This window comes from Pseudochaenichthys georgianus, chromosome 6 (assembly GCF_902827115.2).
Source record: "Pseudochaenichthys georgianus chromosome 6, fPseGeo1.2, whole genome shotgun sequence".
Lineage (NCBI taxonomy): Eukaryota > Metazoa > Chordata > Actinopteri > Perciformes > Channichthyidae > Pseudochaenichthys > Pseudochaenichthys georgianus.
Window position 1 is genome coordinate 29632180 of NC_047508.1, and position 19066 is coordinate 29651245.

Genomic DNA, 19066 nt, shown 5'->3' on the forward strand with positions numbered 1-19066 from the left:
ATATTACATTAGAACATTTCCTCTTTATACCCTGAATGTGCAACACTTTTGACTTTAACCAACCTGATTAGGGAAATCACAATACAACCATACTGACTAACCCTGTAACATGTAATTCATTCACACATGACGTTACAAGAAGTTACAAAATATATTTTCAAAACAACTGAGTTTGGGTCTGCAAAATGGACTGCAGTTCATCATCAACAAGATGTCCCTGATACTGATATTATTGTGTCAGCTTCTTGGAGCGATCAACACACTCTGGGGCCTCAGGCCAACCAAGCAATTGATGCCCCAGCAAAGCGTGTGAATGTTTCTTACTGCCAAATTAATCTGCTAAAATACCACATATAGGCAAAACAAATCTTCTACACAGCCTTTGTACAGTTTTGTTTTGAAGAGCTCAATTATTTTGAATACATATGCATATATATGACGACAGATTTACAATAGCTAGATATTTTAACAACTCGAAAAAAACAATAATTAATAGATTTTTTGTGATTATGACCTAGTTCGAGAGAGATATTCTGCTCATTGTAACATCAACAGCTTGTGCATTTCCTTTTAAAAGATGGCAGCTTCCTTTCAGCAAAGTAGCAATTTACCTCAAACAATCCTCTGAGCAACTCGGTGGTCCCTGCCAATTGAAAGCCAGCCAGCCACCACAGGCAATGTCTTCTTCAATTTATCCTCCAGCGAGGGACAAGTGACACCATTGTGGGGAGGAAAGAGTCAAAACTGTGTGATATGGAGGTTTTGTTATTTTTCGGCAATCCTTCTGTTCATGATGCTAGTTTCACAGCTGGTCAGTATAAACATTATCAGACGTTCAAAATAAATCAATAAAAGTTTTATTATTTTTTAAGTTAAGAGTTTTCTAAACACAGAAGCCAGTCGATGTGGAAAATAGAATATCGCCAGTTACAAAGTCCGGGCAGAATACAAACCAGCTGATGCTATTGATTATTAGAAAAGGACACAGATGAATGTCCTTGTTAACCCCCCGCACCTAAATTAACCCTAATGTTCCAGGAAAAAAGGATGAAATTGCTTAACAAAATGTAGTACATAATGTTTCGAGAGAGCATTGTCTCGTCAATCATGGATTTTCATCTCTTATTTATCCAGCTTAAAGCTTAGCCCAATTAACAAAAAATAGGCAAGTTTAATTAAGTGTACTAATAAACTCGCACTCTGCCGATACAGGATCAGACCTGCTTTCCTGCCGCAGCTGATGCTCTCCTGTGAGAATGAATGCACACTTTCAGCACTGTGCACAAAAGCCCACACTAGAAAGTTCCCAGTGTTCAGCGTGAGCAAGGCGATGTGGCATTCAGAAGGCCATCTGGCTGTATTATTTTACATATTCTTTCACCACAAAACGTGGTGTTCTTGTGTTTCATGCGCTGCTTTGGCGATCTCTTAGAACGAGAGCACGACAAGAGGGCATGGTTCCTCTTTCACAGGGTTATTTCCCAGAGCTGTGTAGAAACTGCAAGTCTTTATCAACTCCCACTGGGAATCAAGCACAAGAAGGCCGAAAGAGAGAAGAGGAAGAGGAAATCAGCTGCAGCTTATACAAGCTAAACCTCTCCAAAGGTAATAAGCAGCTGTAGAAGTGATCATTTAAAACAAATATGAGAAATCTCACTCAGAGGGAAATGGTGAAATGTCTCTCCTTTTTGCTGCAGCAGCAATGTGATGATTCAAGAGACCTTTTGTATGTTCCCACATCCCAGCACCAACCCCCAGTGCACATTGTCCAAACAAAACCCTGTCTGGCACTCACATAACATTCTCAGGCAGGAACAGTGGTGTGATTGGTCTCTGAACTTCTGTTTGTAATGGGAGAGATCCTCTTTAAGCACAGGACAGCCTGACCCACTATAACAATCTGGTTGGGGTGTCGTGTCAAGGTCAGACTCTTAAGGCAGGGAGAGAAAACAACAACGATCTATAAAAGCACGAAACACCACAAGTGGATATAAATTGTTGGTAGAGTCCTCTCTTCTCTGCAGCAGGTGGTGATGTTCAGGCGTTGACCTTAGGCCGACCTGAGTTTCTCCCCACACTTGGCTAAAACACAGAGCTGTCGTTAACTTTAGGCAGAGTATTTTATTTTTAATTTTTTTATGTTAAATAAGGGAAACATAAACTCCCAGGACTTAATGTCCTTTCAAATTCAAAACAAAATCAATTTTTTGAATTTGTAAAGTCAAGAAACAAAAACATTAATTTAGAGTACATTTTAAGAAGACTAATAGCAATGCTAGCAGCTCTGTGAAGCTTTGCTTCGATACTACCTTTTGTTTTGAAACGTCAAAAGTTTGCATATTTGTCCGACAGTCTGTTACCCCAAAAACCAGTGGCCATTGCTTAAAAAATACACCCTGCTACTGGTGAGGGAATTACCTGCCATACTCTGCCTCTGGTTGGCCAGCATCTGTTGCTTTTGTTGGTTGGATTGTTTAGCTTTAGAACTGAGGAGTGAGATTGGTTATTGTGAGGGTGAATATCAGAGTGTTATTCTCATCTAATTCTAGGAGAGAAAGCAAATAAGTGTAGGCCTGTGATCCAAAATGTGGAAATATTTGTTCAAGTTGCTATGAAAACCAAATGTAAGGTACAGAAATGTTAGCAGATCTGGGAGACTTTATTTGTATACAATTATGCTTTAAGCTAAATGTTAACATTGTCAAATAGAAAATGCTTACATCCTAAAGATTAAAGTTATCATGTTCATAATCTGAAGTGGCCAAAGTTTAGGCCCAAACAAATGGAAAAATGTATGTTGACCTGTTGATGGTTTTGGATTAAAAATGAAATGTTAACCATTAGCATGGCAAAGACAATTGAACTATCCACTTTATTCATAAACCCAGATCATTTATTGACTAAGAGTTTCCTTTTGGGAATGATTTAATCTAGTGCTGACATTGCAAGGTCACTCTGAACTTCCCTGAATCGAAAATGAACACACGTTTATCAAACAGAAGAAGTAATAAACCAATTTAGGGTTTGTAACTGTTACATAACTGATACTGGAAATGTCATGTGTCTTATCTGTTGTTCAATTATGAGAAAACAATACAGATCTAACTTGTGGTTTCATGTTAATCAGAGACACGTACCTGATTCAAATAAATGTAAGTTATCTGAGTGGTAAGACCTGATATAAACGTTGCGGTTACTTATGAATAGTATGCTGTCTCTCTTCTTTGTTGTTGATCCACAGTTTACTCATCCCCCAGTGACACATCAACAGTTGGGGCCTATGACTAATAAAGTCAAAATAGGCTGCAATTTCACCTGTATAGAAAAACAGGATTAGTCCGACTGAAGATGTCTTACAGGTGTTAAAGAGTAGCAGCAACACCTATTCTTTTTAACAATGTGGCTCACATATGCTGGTGTTTCTAAAGGCTGCATGAAAAACTGTTCCTCGTTTCTTTGCTTTGGATGAAGAAGGAAAAGAACAGGTACAGCGTGTATGAATGCAGTAATCACATAAGGTCAATGAGTCAGTCAGGCGTAGCTGAGCTGAGTAAACAAGTCCAAACTACCTGTTGATGTAGGAAAAGTGTGACCTGGCTACACTTGTTACAGTGTCATTGGTCCTTATCTTCAAGACTCAGTACAAAAGTAAAAGCCACATAATTACCTTGCACATGTACAGATAAGATCACATGTCCCTGCTACTGTTGCATGCTATTCTCAACAAAACATCCATCTTTATTCAGTCAGGATTTATAGATTTATGCACAAAAAAAACGAAATGCATTTTTTTTTTTTTACTGTGATAGGGACCTCAATACAATGTTTCTGTCTGTTGGGCAAATATAAAGATACAGCCAGCAGCCATTAGCTTAGCTTAGTCTGTAAAAAAGGGTAATAGTGCTAGCCTGTCTCACTACAAAGGTAACACAAGAACTCACTAATAGAGAACCGCAGTGACGCATCGTAAAACCCGGAAGTAAGCTTCTTCCAGTTCCTTCGTGAAAAACCAATGCAAATTCTCCATAGGATTTTGGAAAATAGCTCGAAATAAGGTCTGTGGTTGACACACATTTAAGAGAGGGATCACGTTTTGTTCAGCCGGATAATCTCCACATGTCTACCCTACTTTTATAATTTTTGAATCATAAATCTAGTCGCCAAAAGCGAAATGCTAACGTTATGCTATAAATCAGGGGTGCCCAACCTTTTTTGAACCGAGAGCTACTTTTAAAGTTGCCAGTCTGCCGAGATCTACCAGTCCAAATAGAGAGGCGTAGCCATTACTGACAGCCTACTACCAGGTAAATACACACTTCTACTTGTATAAAACTGACCTTCGTACGATTAATACTTCATAAAATACTGCAGATCCTTTATCTTTCCTCTTTCTAATCTACACACATACAAGCATTTAACTGAAGTTACACAACAGTGTTGTTGATACAGAGTTGGAGTTTATCCACACGTCACATACTACAAGTGGGTAATGTTTTCAAGAAACATTGAACAGTGCTGCCACATATGACACAGGAAAAAAGAAAAGACTCTGAACCCTTTCTTTGCCATTATATAAAAATAGTGTTGTTACAAAAGTATAAATTAGGCTTACTAATAAGACAACTCAGATCTGAAGCTACACAGGAATCTGCTGCCAAAATGCAATAAAAAAGACCAAATTAATATAATCAAACCCTTTTTTTGTTGCATTTTAGTAGAGTATAAAAATAAATGCCTTTAAAATAGGATGCAAGCAACACTAGTTTCTTAACCTGAATTAAGACTATAATCAATTTAAACAGAACAGATCTTAATGTTTGCATTCTTATACCATTTTGTACAATAATTATAATGAATAAGTTCAAACAAACTAAAACTTACAGCTGATTAATAACGGTATCTAACTTGAGTTTTTATTGTATCAAAAACCTGTTGAGATGCTACTGTTATTTTTACTGTCCCCCAAAAGTGCGTCAGCAGCCTCCAGGAATGCTTCTTTCACAACTTCGCCGTCTTTGAAAGACTTCATGTGTTTCACAAGAACGTGACTGACACGATAAGATGCTATGGTAGCAGCCTTGCTCTTGTTGTTGGGCCTGGTGAAAATGGACTGCTGTGCATTTAGCTGTCCTTTCAGGCCCCTCCACTTTTGGGAGCGTAGGGCAGAATTAGGAGGGAATTCCGTCTCGTAGCGTTTGTGCACTGTTTTGAACAACCCGGTATCACAGCAAGACGTGAACATGTGACGATTTACCATGCTGGGAGACGTGAAGATGTCACGATTTCAAACGTGACAGTTACACGGTATTGTTAACCCATGTTAACCAGTGGAGAAATAACCGGAAATACCAACCAAATGCCAAATGATTTATTTTGTAATAGTCACACTCGATTACGCCGATTTTCTTGTTGCCCCAGCTGGTCGACACCTCTTTTAGCAGAAACAAAGGCTACATTAATGTATTAAATCGATGTTAATCCGTGTGTGTGAATGTGGAATTAACGGACGTGACGTTGTGCGATTGAGTTGCCAGGCAACAGCTTCGGTTCATGTTAATTTACAAACTCTTCAACTACAACCGTAGTTATATTTAAAAACATGTTAGAAGGCCTCACGAAATACTTTAATGCAAATTCAAATGTAAATGTGAAGGAATGTGTGTATAACAAAATACATCGGTCATAAACGAAACCGGAAACAGACGTAGGCAAGATCCTCAGCTCGATGATTGGATGGTTTAGCCGCAATGCATGCTGGTATTTGGTGTTTATGTGATGTGAAATCTGAAAACGTTTTTTAAAAGTACAATAATACTTTATTCCGAGTGTGCTTGCTTTTCTCTTTGAAAGTCATCACATAACGGCATTGTAATACACGGTTCGGCTGCATTAAATATTACATATCTGCCGTAATTCTCTATTTATAGAGCCCTGCTGAGAAGACTTCTAGACAAAGAGGAGAACTGCCGCCAAAACTGAAGATGTGACGTGGATCATAAATATATAAGCAATTAAACAACATCTTACATTTCTTTTCACACAATACGTCTCCTTGCAGTATCAACACTAATTCGGCTGACTTTTATATTTGATCCAATTGGTAGATAGGCTGTATTTACACCATAACGGTGCACAGCTGATAGAAAGGGACACCTGGTGATTAAAGCACGTTATTGAATTGTCTTATTTTATTATTAGATATTAATAGGAGGATGTGCAAAACAGACAAACTAATAAGGCTTAATTTAAACATTAAAGAGTACTTTAGGTTAAGGTCTTCTTTTGAATAAGAAATAAAGCTTTAAGAAGAATATGGAGGGATGAAACCCTCTTGAAACCGCAGGTCCTTCCTTCCTGCAGCGGTCAGACTTTACAACCAGCACTGCCCCTAGTAGACCCTCCTACACACACCACAACACAGACTATAACACCCCTTGCTACTAAATACAAACCAACTTTGTGCAATATGTGCTATATGTGCAATATATATATGCCATTTACGGCCCGTCTACACTACAGCGTCGACAGCGTCGAAAGCTCCAAGCTGCTCCAAGCTGCCCATTCACTTTCAATGGGGTGACGTCACGTAGCCGCGCTTTTTCGCCGAACTGAATTGTGGGTAGCAGAGCGAGGCGTCTCAGGCGTCCCAGGCGACCAGAAGTTGAACATTGTTCAACTTCTGGTCGCCTGGACGCCGGAGTAGCCAGCGCCAGCCAATCAAATCCCGTTTCCCAAAATCTGACAGCTGAAGCGCTAGCCAATCAAACCGCGTCTAAGCTGGGAGAGATATCCCGCCGTTCATTTCTATATTTCAAAAAAAGTCGGAGGAGAAACTAACTATCGCCGTAGCGAATCACCCGGTTTTGTATGACCAGACCCTCTTCACCTCCCGGGATACAAACCGGAGGAACCAGGCATGGAGGGAGGTGGCAGAGACAGTGGGGGAAACTGGTAGGTTTTCGCCTGTTTGGGGAGTTTATATATATATTGCTCCCATAAAATCCCCGGGGGTTTTTGCTTTGTATGTCGGGGGCGGGAGATTCATGTGATTGGTTGTTGGCCGTGTTGCTTGAATAAAATCCCCAAGCTCCAGACACGCCCAGCTCCAAGCTATTTTTGGAGCTGTAGTGTGGACGCTCCGTAATAACTGTGTCATTTATACCTGGCCACTAAATCAATATATATATATATATATATATATATGACGTTTTGTTTTTTATCTGTATTTTTGAAAATTATGTAACTTTTTATCTTTTGTTTAGCATATTGTTTATTATATTATAACTTAGTACTTTTTTAACGCATGTAAGATATGCAACACTAAGCTGTCTGTGGCTCTTTCCTGCTGTAACGCTGCACATTTCCCCTCTGTGGAACTAATAAAGGTATTCTGATTCTTTAATGGTCACACATGCAGAGCACACAGCACACACAGTGACATTTGTATCTACAGATACATATTAAGCCTGACAAAGTACTTAACGTCTAATATATTGCTTTCCTGCAATGTTAACTATGTTTCAGCACTTATTTGTTTATTATTTGTTTATTATTAAACTGGTATTATACATATGTATTATACTCTTATGAGATGTATGTAGAAAGTATAAGAAATGTGCAGAATGACAGTTTAATGGTGGAGTACACACACATATTGATAGATGTCTTGTAATGCACTGTTGAGGAACCTGCGACCCAAGTTCTTCATTTATTGCATACAGTAGTTGTGTATATGATATGTCAATAAATCTTAGCTTAGAAAATCTTGAAAGGGATGTGCAAACTAGTCATTATATACAGTCTTTAATGAACTATTAGTAGAGAATAACGAATAATGAATATACTTTATAGGGATCCTATTAATATCTAATAATAAAATAATAACATGCTTTAACCACTAGGTGTCCCTTTATATCAGCTGTGCACCTTTATGGTGTAAATACAGCCTATCTACCAATTGGATCAAATATAAAAGTCAGCCGAATTAGTGTTGATACTGCAAGGAGACGTATTGTGTGAAAAGAAATGTAAGATGTTGTTTAATTGCTGATATATTTATGATCCACGTCACGTTTTCAGTTCCTCATGTTTGTCTAGACGTCTTCAGTTTTGGCGGCAGTTCTCCTGTTTGTCTAGAAGTCTTCTCATCAGGGCTCTATAAATAGAGAATTACGGCAGATATGTAATATTTAATGCAGCCGAACCGTGTATTACAATGCCGTTATGTGATGACTTTCAAAGAGAAAAGCAAGCACACTCGGAATAAAATATTATTGTATTTTTAAAAAACGTTTTCAGATTTCACATCACATAAACACCAAATCCCAGCATGCATTGCGGCTAAACCATCCAATCATCGAGCTGAGGATCTTGCCTACGTCTGTTTCCGGTTTCGTTTATGACCGATGTATTTTGTTATACACACATTCCTTCACATTTACATTTGAATTTGCATTAAAGTATTTCGTGAGGCCTTCTAACATGTTTTTAAATATAATTACGGTTGTAGTTGAAGAGTTTGTAAATTAACATGAACCGAAGCTGTTGCCTGGCAACTCAATCGCACAACGTCACGTCCGTTAATTCCACATTCACACACACGGATTAACATCGATTTAATACATTAATGTAGCCTTTGTTTCTGCTAAAAGAGGTGTCGACCAACAAGAAAATCGGCGTAATCGAGTGTGACTATTACAAAATATATCATTACGTCGGAGTAGCATTTGGTTGGTATTTCCGGTTATTTCTCCACTGGTTCAATAGAGTCTGGCTGCAGACTGCAGCAAGGAGGCGGATCGTATAGGGGCGGATCGTATAGGGGCGGATCCTATAGGGGCGTTTCCTAAAGGGTTATGAACCCCGCCCCCACGTATTTCTTCGCTCTCTGTTTCTCATTTATTTTAATGCTTTGAATGAATCATAAACGAACTTTGAAAAATAATAATTATAATTAATTTGCATAAAGAATGAAGAGTATACAACCCACAGAGAAGACAAATTCATAAATTGTAGGCATATCATTTTTCACTGTTTGTGCAGTGGTAGTAATTATTATTCAAATCAATCAACTACGTTTTATGGAAGATATTGCTGTATATCATTTAACAACATGAGTAGAGGTTTCTGTACACCTAAAATACTGAAGTTTAAGTTACTGTCCTGATGTTTATCATTCATTTGTTCATGTTGTGTCTGGTGGTAAGATTAATAAAAAAATATATACAGTACATACAAAGAGGAAAGTCTTTATTAAACAAACATTTTATTGGCTGTTCTAATTATTATTAACCCCATCAGCCATTTTCATGGAAGGTGCCTCCAGCATCATAAAAACAGACAATTGTGTGTTAAGAAAAATGACATTACAATAAATATAAACATGCATCTCTGGAAAATACTATTACCGCTGTTTCAACTTGTTGTTCGGCCATCTTGAAAGAACGAATTAGTGATGTGTCGGTCACGAACGAGCCGGCTCAAAGAGCCGGCTCTTTTAAGTGAACGACGGGAGCCGGCTCTCGCCCGCGAACGAGCCGTTTTTTGTTTTGTTTTTGCGGAGGGATCTAGATCGGCATGAAGGCACATTATGCAATGTGCAATGTGGACATTATCCCGCTTATTACACATGGCCATATTCTCAACAAAGTAACGACATGACTCCCAATAATAATTTAAATGTTTTATGGATTTAGAAAAAGATTTTATTGATTTCAAAAATAGTTTTATGTATTGATTTAAATTGACATGCATCCGCTAAGAAAAGTAGTCCGTTGTTACTGTTTGAACTAACGTAACAACGGCAGGAACTGCTTCTATAGTGTTTTTTCTATGCTGTGAATGGATCTGGCCCTTCCTACATCCAGGACATGGTTAAACTGTACACCCCACGAATCCAGACTCTCCTTTGGAAAACATTGGCCGGGAAACGAAACGATTTTTGGTGTCTATATACGCCGGGATCCGGAGTCATGGATAATCCTGCGGTCCTGTGTCCTGGATCGCGAGCCCTGGATCGTGAGTCGTGGCTGTGGTCCTGGATCATCGGTCCTGGATGGATATCCTCGTGGATTCATCTTCCTATTATACACACATGCATTTCCAAACATTTGGACTACCTATGTTGCAAATGTATTATCTTTTCAATTTACACACGGCATCTATTGCACGTCTGTCCGTCCTGGGAGACGGATCCCTCCTCTGTTGCTCTCCCTGAGGTTTCTCCCATTTTTCCCTTTAAACTGTGGGTTTCTTCGGAAATTTTCCCTTGTACGATGTGAGGGTCTAAGGACAGAGGGTGTCGTATTGTCATACTGATATTCTGTACACACTGTGAAGACCACTGAGACAAATGTAACATTTGTGATATTGGGCTATATAAATAAACATTGATTGATTGATTGATTGATTGATTGATTGATTGATTGATTGATTGATTGATTGATTGATTGATTGATTGATTGGTTGATTGAACGAGCACGTTTCATGCGAAGACCTGTGGCTGCAACCCGGAGCAAAGCAACAAACCATTGCGTAGCTAACTAGTAGCACTAGCTTTAGCTAACGTTAGCTAACGAAACGAACTGCCGAGTAAACTTAGAAAACACTGGTAATTAATTAATTCTATAATTTGTAAAACTACGGTGTTAAAAACTACAATTTCAAAAATACAGATTATAATGGTCAGATATAGATATACAAATAATAAAGATAGGCAGGTACTTGCATTCAAGCAGAACACAGGGGAAAACAAATTTAGTGGGAGTGTTTACGTGTTCGGCGTAATGACGTACAACGGCCTCGACAATTTCTGTAGTCCTATTCAGCCACTCGGTAACAACCATCGTTTTTCAGACACGTAAACTCTTCAAAAATCACCAGTTGGGTCACTGCTGATGTATTTAATGTTGTAGAACAAAACGTGATTTCTCTTAAATTTGTGTTAACCACAGACTTTATTTCGAGCTATTTTCCAAAACCCTATGGAGAAAATGCATTGCTTTTTGACGAAGGAACCGGAAGTGCTAAAAATGCTAACTTACTTCCGGGTTTTACGACGCGTCACTGCGGTTCTCTATTCACACCTTTATATATTATATTTGTTTAATCTGTACAAAAACATGATACGAATCATCCGGTTACATCGCATGTCAATATATTTTTTGTCAACACATGTCATGAATACTTCTATAACAAACGTGATTAAGCGTCCTAATTGGGAAATGGTGTCATCCTTTTTCAACAACAACGAGCAAGTTAAGACTGGAAGGAAGAAGAGGAGGAAACATGGTAAACTCTTTGGTGCTCTGTGAGGCACTTGAAATGGGATGGAACCACGGCAGACTGTCCAAAACTGGATTTGAACGGGTCCACCGCGTCCCCCCCTCCCCCACCCCGTCCCCAGAACTACACATGCTGGCTATTCTGTTTCGCAACATGTTCTCTATCTATGGCACGTCTCTACTGGGAGTTGTAGTTTTAAAAGACGTTTTCGTATTTCCCATAATAAGAAGTTGCCAGTATTAAACTGTGTACATCCCTGGAGGTTTAGGGGATAGGAAACACTCAAATTTAAAACATATAATTAATAAATGGGTGAAAATTGCTTGTGCCCATAATGGGCAGCATTAATATATATACACATATGCCAGCTAAGGTCAGAAGAGCTTTATTTAACAGCTGGTCTTATGTTTGTGACCCCTGTTGTTAATTGATAACATTACATTACATTAATTGATAAGCCTGAAACATGCACTTGTCAAGGTTCAGAGGCAAATTTTGCAAATATGGCAGTAGCCATCGATCAGCTTAAGATAAGATATACTTTATTGATCCCAAGTTGGAACATTTGCGTTACATCAGCATGTGTAACAATTGTAAATATGCAGTGGTGTTTATTTGTAAATCATTTAGTATAATCACACAAATTCTGTGTTTTATATTTAATAATTCTGTGTTCTTTATTTATTGATTGTTCAATACCTGACAAGGCCGGAGATGAAATATCTACATACAGATTATAAGAGTATAATACATTATGTATAATATCAGTTAGAATAAGTGCTTCAACATAGTTAACATTGCTGGAGGTATGCACAAATATTGATAGATGTCTTGTAATGCACTGTTGAGGAACCTGCGACGCAAGTTTTTCATTCAATGCAGAACTACACCATAGTTGTGTAGGCCTATATGATATGTCAATAAACCTTAGAAAATCTTGAAATCTTGAAAGGGATGTGCAAAATAGTCATTATATACAGTCTTTAATTAACTATTAGTAGAGAATAACGAGTAATGAATATACTTTATAGGGATCCTATTAATATCTAATAATAAATATAATGAAATTCAATAACATGCTTTAATCACCAGGTGTCCCTTTCTATCAGCTGTGCACCGTTATGGTGTAAATACAGCCTATCTACCAATTGGATCAAATATAAAAGTCAGCCGAATTAGTGTTGATACTGCAAGGAGACGTATTGTGTGAAAAGAAATGTAAGATGTTGTTTAATGGCTGATATATTTATGATCCACGTCACGTTTTCAGTTCCTCATGTTTTTCTAGAAGTCTTCTCATCAGGGCTCTATAAATACAGAACTACGGCAGATATGCAATATTTAATGCAGCCTAACCGTGTATTACAATGCCGTTATGTGATGACTTTCAAAGAGAAAAGCAAGCACACTCGGAATAAAGTATTATTTTAATTTTTTTAAATGTTTTCGGTCTGTTTCCGGTATTTGTTAATGACGATGTGCTCTGAGATGTGAGACTGGAATTGCACAGGGGAAAATAACGTAGGCTATCTCTAGATGCGGATTTTGTTAAACTAATGTGTTTGCGCTGTGGAACAACACTATACATTGACGCGGAAGGGGGTAGCAATAAAGATAACACCATTAAACAGTTACACAACATAACAGAAATAATATCGATAGCAGCGTCCCTAGCAACCACCTTGGTAACAATGAAAACGTCGCGATTTCCTGAAGTAATCTTCGTAATAACTAGCAAACTAAAGATCATGTACATCCACTGCACACATAATCTGAAATAACAACTCATATTTCTCGCATCAAATGACATCAAAACGCATTTTAATGGCCAAACTAACTTTAAAATAGGCATTTTCCACCGAGAATAAAACGAAGTTCGGCCATGTTTTCTTTTTCTGCAGGGAGAAATTTGAAGATCACGTGACATAGTGTGTCCAAACGATAGCTGGGGATTCTGGGTAGTGTAGTGTCTTCTGCCATCCTTTACTCCGAAAACATATTTGTTTCTCCGAATCGAAGGGGAAAAATACAAAAGCATTGCACACAATTTAAACCAATCAATGTTGTGTAATTAACAAGGATAATCTGGTGTTTTTTAGTCGATGAGTAGTGCAGATATCACTGTAAAATCAATCGACAGTAAGAGGAATACTTACTTCCGGGTGTACAATTCTCCGTTATCCAATGGGAATGGACGCTCACATTGCCTTTAAGGGCAGCCGACACAAACAAATGCCGTGCTTCCATGAGCTTCAAATCCCGCCGCAGATGGGAATACATTGCAATCAGTTGAAAGCTATTTGCGTCCCTTTATGACGCTGAAGGAGCCTAGGAGCGTCACAACTGGACGCCGCGGACACTGACCAAACATCGCTCCTGGACGCTTACGGCCCGTCTACACTACAGGCATAGAAAAATCTTGAAGCTGGGCGTGTCTGAGGCTTGGCGATTTCACGCGCCCAAGGCGACCAACAACCAATCAGGAATCTCCCGCCCCTGGCATACAAAGCAATAGCAATGTTAAAAGAAGTAAACTGGATATAAAATCCCCAAACAGGCGAAAACCTACCAGTTTCATCCACTGTCTCTGCCACCTCCCTTCATGCCTCGCTCCTCCGGTTTGTATCCCGGTAGATGAACAGAGACTGATCATACAGCACCGGGTGATTCACTACCGCTCCATTTTTTTGAATATGAGGAAATTACCTGCGTACTCTCTCCCAGCATACACGCGGTTTGATTGGCTAGCGCTTGTACTGTCAGATTTGCATACGCATGATTTGATTGGCTGATGCCAAGCATCGAGCCTCAAAAGTTGAACATTGCTCAACTTTTGATGCTCGCGATGCTTGCAAAGCCACGCTCCGCTCCCCACAATGCAGTTCGGCGAAGATTCAAAATCAACTACGTCACTCCATTCAAGTGAATGGGCGAAGCGTTGAAAGCATTTTTTGATGCCTGTAGTGTAGACGGGCCGTTAGGGAGTGAGAGTGTGTTGGAAAGGAGGGGGTCACTGCATCAGTTCACAGAAGGGTGGGAGGTGTTGTTTAAGCTGGAGTTCAATTTGGTTGTCATCCTCCCTCTGCTTGTGCCTCGAGGCTGTCCATGTTCAGCCACACAACAGAGGCAGCCTTTTTCACCAGTATGTTAATCCTGCCTGCCTCCCCCGCCTCGGTGCTGCCTCACCAACACACCACCACAGAACAGAGTGCTCCCCAACACTCATTGATGGAACATGTTGAATTGCTGCATAATTTGAAAGCATTAGAGCCTTCTCAAGCCACTATACTCTGTCCTATGACGTGGACGTGACAACTGTGATACATGTAGAGTGGAGGACAGAATCACAAGCTAAAATCAACGTCATTCACTTGACCCTAGGCTGATGCTGAGCCAGGGCTATGTACTGCCATCATTGTTCCTTTACATCACAGCATGGTGGCTTTGTCCACTCCACACAATACAGCTCAAAAGAGCAAAGTGAAGCGGACACAGTTTTTTTTTTTGCACTCATTTGCTGGTCAGTAGTGGACCTATTCAGAATGCATTGATCTGGCTGGGGAGGGATGTGCCTCGCAGGCATTGGTGAAGGGACCTGACTCTGAAACACACCATTCAGCTGGGTGGTAAGTCCGCAGGCGCTGCATTAACTAGTCACACTGATGCTATAGAGATGAGGGTCTCTTATTCTAAGGCCATTCAACAGAGGCACTTATAAAGATCGTCATCCACGAGTAATAACCTGGAAGCATGCTCAATATTAAAGCAAGAAAAAATATATTGTATATATATTAGATATGGTTATTTCTACATCAACTTAATGCAAACTTACTGCAACTGATGATTATTTTCCCGATTACTCATTAAGAAAGTAGTGTGAAATGTTTATCATAATATCCCTGAACCCAGAATAACTTCTTAACATGGTTTGTTTCATCTTACAAAACCCAGAAATTCAATGTGTATCAATATACAACTGTGAAAACCAGCAGATCCTCGAATTGGAGAAGCTCAGACCTATTTTTTGCATTCAAAGCAACTGTATTACATGAGTATATTAGCAGATACTTTTTCTATGGATCGCCTCATCAATCAAATGATTTGTTGAGGATCAATAAACCTTTCATTGGCATTGATATACAAATCTACTATACAGACAGTTTGCTATACAAAACTGCTGGGTCTTCTGGGGGGAACTCTTCCCTAGGAGTCTGTCTGTACTTTATGCTAGACTACTAATTAGAGACCACTGGGTTGCATAAATAAACATCTTGTGTCTGATTTGTCCTTTCAGGGTTGAGTGTAGTTTTTATACACATGTATGACATGTCTCCATCTTTCCATTAGCTTTAGTATATTTTTGATTGCATTAACAGTCTTCATCGAGTAGGCTACATGGCCACTGTTTGTTTAAATCTAAAGTGGGACAGAATGAGTTCAAAAGGAAAATAGCCAGGTTGAATTTCAAAACACAAGATTTCCAAAGAGAGCTAGTGTTACATCACATGCCTGTTTACACCACCTGGACTACAGTGCCTCCCCCAGTCACCGGGTTCACATGTGGGCGAGGCTCCTCACAGACTGAAGGGTGCATGTTGCATGAACCAGACTGACCGCGAGCCCGGTGCGAGGGGGGTGGGCTCTATGCATTGAAAAACGAAAAATGGCAGCGTCCCCCTTTAAACTTCTCGGCGTAATTTACGTCGTATCGTTACGCTCGCCGTAACGGCACCGTTTACATGGGACGTACGCGGTTTATCCTCGAATGACCCCAATGCTGAAGCGAGAACATCCCGTTCCTGAGATATTAATAGCTCCCCTTGCGTCACCAAACTGTGGCGGACCGCTTTGCTTGACACGCGATCGAGCCACATAGTGCCAGCAACACATTTTCCCACACAGCAAACATAGTTATAAAACAGGTAGCCTAGTCATCATTCTCTACAAGCAGCTGTCTGCGGGTGTAACAGTCGATGTGATTACCTAAGTGTTACACACGTTGTTACTAAGGTGGTGAGAACTGAGCCTCGACGACAATAACTTTTAGCACATTTGGGGAGTTTTGTGTCAATGAAGAGCGATTTATTTCCATAATCAGAATATGGGTCAGTCCGTCAGAAAACCAAAACTGGATAGCCTACTTTGTTTACAAAAGTCTGCAGTGCAATTTAACAGCCCAGCAATCCAGCATGGTTCTGTGCCAGATAAGAAGCATTGTTGATGATGAGCTGAAAGCATGGCCCACAATGCACCATAAGCCATATGTTAACTTAGTACCTTCCCCCAATGCTGGAGCCCAGTGAGGCTGGATCTACAGAGCCTGGCCTGCATAGCTTTATGCAGAGAGGTGGGAGGAGAGTTTTATGTTGCTATGTTCAATGGGAGTCTCCTGTCTGGAGGATCTATGGGCTGGCTGATTTTGAGGACTGACATGGCAATTGTAGGTTAACGAAAAGCACACTGAAGGAAAATTGTACTTGTGTTATGCCCATACCGTACATCTTTATGTATGCAAAAAGCTGACTTGTGTCGGTCGCACCCAGTCTGTGCACCCAGTCATATGGCTGGTGCTCCTGTTAAACGTTACATTTTCTTTCATCTTTTCCATGCTGTGACTGCAAAGCTCCTTCACACCTGCACCCAAAAAGCAAGAGAGTGGAGGCGTTGGATGATGCACATTTTTAAATGCCAAATAAAACATCATGTGGAATTATTAAAATCACAAAAAGCAAGTCCTTGCATTGCAAAAGTGCTGTGTAAAGAAAAAGTTGAAACAAACAACCACAACTAAACTTCTGGGTTGTTTGACTGTAGACAAAGTCCTCATCAGACATAATGTGTTTCCTCAAATGCCATTAAATGCAGATGTTCAAACTTGGCATGTTTTTGTTTCCCATTATGACTTAGAAATTGAGCATGACAGTTAATTCCCAACCTCTGAAACTAAAACAAATTCAATTAGTTGATAAAGACCATGTGATAAGCGTTTATGGCCAGAACTTCATTTTACCTCCTACTCTTAGCTTTAAAACAGCGAGCTGTTCATTTTGAGTGAATATCATAAATCTATTTTATGATCCTTTTATTAAGTTTTAAGTGCTTCATAATCCTCAAGGTATACTTCGCTGTAGGGAGTTTCTGTATTACGTCAGCTTAGTTTTAGCCAAACCCTATACTTCCTGAGACTGTGAGGAAACCGTTGTTTCTAAAGCTGGGGTTGGCAAAAAAAACTCAACTGAATTTGAAAATACCGCCCATCTCTGCAGCTCTTTCCTCTCTGTCCTAAGCGCCTCTCACTAAACGAGCATGGCTATCGTGTATAACCGTGGGAGTACTACTCATTAATATTGAACATCCCAATTGAGATTGTGACCGCAATGCTGGTATATTGCAGCAATTCTAAGAGAACAACCTTTGGCTAGGGTTAGCAGGCTAAACTATGAGCAACACATTTCTCAGTCCCTAAAATGCTTTACAATATTGTCACATGCAACATTTGTCACATTTTATTGCATTTATTGCCATTCTGGAATCGCAGGTTTTGCTGCAGGTTTTTCATTTGCTGAATCAAGCTTTCCTCGGCTAAAGAGACGTAAACTGCAACAACTAATAGAAACGCCCTCTCTTTGAAATAACCTGTGATCAGACCCGAGTTCAGAAAGCTAGTTTTCCCTCAGACCACAGACTCAAAGCTTTTTATGGAATTTTTGCCCAATAAATCAGAGGGAAAGTGGCCTACCCCTGTGTAAAGGGAAACTATTTTGATATAGCGCAGACAATGAAACCTCAGCTCAGGTAAAACTTTGATGAGACACCAGTACATGCAGAATGGCACTCAAAACCAGAAATAACTGTGGGATCCTGATGAAACTACTTGTGTTTGAATGATGCTTCGGTGCACAACATGTTGGGCGAGGTTGAAGGGGTTAATAAATACTAAAGAGGACATGACTTCATGTGATTCAACAGTCATTGTTTTCATTCAATTAACTGCATTTCACATGCTTGAATTTCATTTCAGGTCCATCAGATTACCTATTACTGAAACACAGCTAAGGAGGTTTTCTTGACAGTCTATCTGTGGAATGAAGAAGCTACAGTAAATGTGATCAGACTAGATAACCCTGACTACATTGTTTTAGTGTTTAGCCTCAGTCAGCTCATGTCTTTAAAGATTTGCCTGCTGCTGCAGCCCCAAACGATTACCTTGCTCCCGTTTGCTTAGTCTCCCAGTACCATCTGTGTTTCAGATCACCCAAGGCAGTTCTAATTACAGTCATAGGCAAGGGCCCATAGATAATGACAATGCTGCTATGATCAGCAGGATTAGACAGGTGCTTGTCGACTAGCTTTGACTTGGGCTTTATGGCCTCTTACACACCCCCAGACAATCAATGAAGATACGAGAAGGAGACTCTTTGTCTCCTGCTCAGATAATAAAGCAATTCTATTTTCCATGTCATATTTGTAGAGCTTTGTCTTGTGACAGACGATAACACATGTTAATTAGTGTTTGATTATTCTTGGTTATAATTGTTTGGAACTGTCCTTTGATGTATTGCAATTACAATTACTATTTGTCATTGTAACCATTCTCTCTGTGAATGAGTCACAGATCAGTTTTAACTGTTGAAGTGTGTTTGATCACAGGGCATCTATGGGACTTTTGTGACCAGATTTGGCTTATTATTTAAATAGATACAACTTTTGGTTGCACATTTTAGTTCTTTTACTTTTATAATTACATGCGCATCTGGCTAATGTCTCGGACACAGGATGTTAT